The 1,531-nt window shown below is 64.3% G+C and overlaps 1 protein-coding gene across 1 annotated transcript in view; it reads left to right on the forward strand.

Moving 5' to 3' along the window:
* Positions 1-1,531, forward strand: part of BIN1 (bridging integrator 1) — a gene marked incomplete at its 3' end in the record, with an annotated part of 17,497 nt that overhangs the window by 13,855 nt on the left and 2,111 nt on the right. The gene's annotated exons all lie outside the window — the stretch shown is intronic.

The following is a 1,531-nucleotide window of genomic DNA, read 5'->3' on the forward strand; positions in this document are numbered from 1 at the left end:
ACGCACATGCTTCTGAAAGAGCCAGAACACGGAGAGTGTGACCCAGAGGGACTAGGAGACACAGGCCCTGACTTCCAGGAACTCTCACATGGAACCGCCCCGTCTTGTTCTTTGCTGGGTGTGTGAGTGTGGCCTGGCACAGACACGCTTCCTAGACAAGCTGCCAGCATCACTGCCGTCCTCACGATTGATTTCTCACTTGGGGAGTGAGGACCAGCGTGGGCTGGTGGCGGTGTCCTCACACAGAGGTGGTCCTAGCGGGTACAGGAGCCAGATGGCTGAGGCAGGCTTTTGGGGAATGTGGGGCTCAGGCACATTCTTGGCAGCTGAGGGCGGGAGGCGTGCACGATAGTATTCAGCTCATGTGTGACCCGTGGGAGTCACTTATTTTGTGGGCTTCACTTATCGTGTTGGCAGCCTCTCGGCAGGCACTGGGATGCCCAAGGAGGAAGGCATGGGGGGCCCGGCCTCAGCCCTGAGCGGGGGAGGTCAATATTTCCCACCCAGCCCTGGTGTGGGGTGCCAAGCCCCCCCAGATCTGATCCCTTCCAAGAAAAGCATGCTTGTTAGAGAGACGTTTCTCTTCTCCCTACTCCACCTTTGAATTTTCATCAGGTTATAGACAGGCAGACAGGGAGCCCACGCCCACCCTGGCGAGTTCCTGGAGGCAGCTGTCCCCTCCCGCAGTGCCATCCCCGGTCACCATGGAGAGATGGCTCGGGCACACTGGAGCCGGGGGCTGACGGGGGCAGGTCCTGCTGCCCGAAGGTGGAGGGACAGCTGGCTGGGCTGGGGGGACTTGTGTGCTTTGTGGCACTCCGGCCAGCAGGCTGTCTTCGTCAGGGGTGCCTGGCCCAGCCCCGGCCCGAGGAGGCTGCTGGCCGAGTTTTTCCTGGGTGGGCCCACCACGCTCCTGGGCTGTGACTCAGACCCTGCGTCCCAGGCACTCTCCCCAGCAGCGCCCTCCCGGGGTGAGCAGACTGGCCTGAGTTTGCAATTCCCTGCCCTCCTGCGGCCACTTCCCCCTCTCTCTCTGGCTGTGTAGTGCGACGTAGGGCGTTGGTGCCACTGCCCGGTGGTGTGAGCTGCTGGCCTGGCCCCCTCCTCCGTGGCCCTGCCATTCCTAGAGATTGCTAAATGGCCATCTCTGGCCTCCATCTGGCGGGAAGAGGCCGTGTGAGAGAGAGGGCTTGGCGGCAAAGATGTCCCTGGGCTGCTGGCCCAGGATGGGTGGGCCCTGGTCTTCTGAGGGAGAAGGAGCCTTGGGGGCAGAGACAGCCATGGCCAGCGAGCCTGAGGGGAGGGGCAGGGCTGGCGCTCAGCCTGGGGTCCGCTGGAAGAGGGTCAGTCCCCCGTGGCTGGGCCTGGGGTCTGCACATGGCCTTCCCGTGGCCCAGCTCTCGAGGCCCTGCCTGGCCTCTTCTTGCTGGGTCCTCCTCAGACCTGCCTGGCTCTCCCTTCTGCCGGGGCCTCTCGGCTGGGTCCCCACTTCCCAGGGCCGCCCTGGGCCCGGCCGCGGGGTCGCCAGGGT

This window comes from Carlito syrichta, unplaced genomic scaffold, assembly GCF_000164805.1.
Source record: "Carlito syrichta isolate Samal-C Ts95f unplaced genomic scaffold, Tarsius_syrichta-2.0.1 Scaffold99435, whole genome shotgun sequence".
Lineage (NCBI taxonomy): Eukaryota > Metazoa > Chordata > Mammalia > Primates > Tarsiidae > Carlito > Carlito syrichta.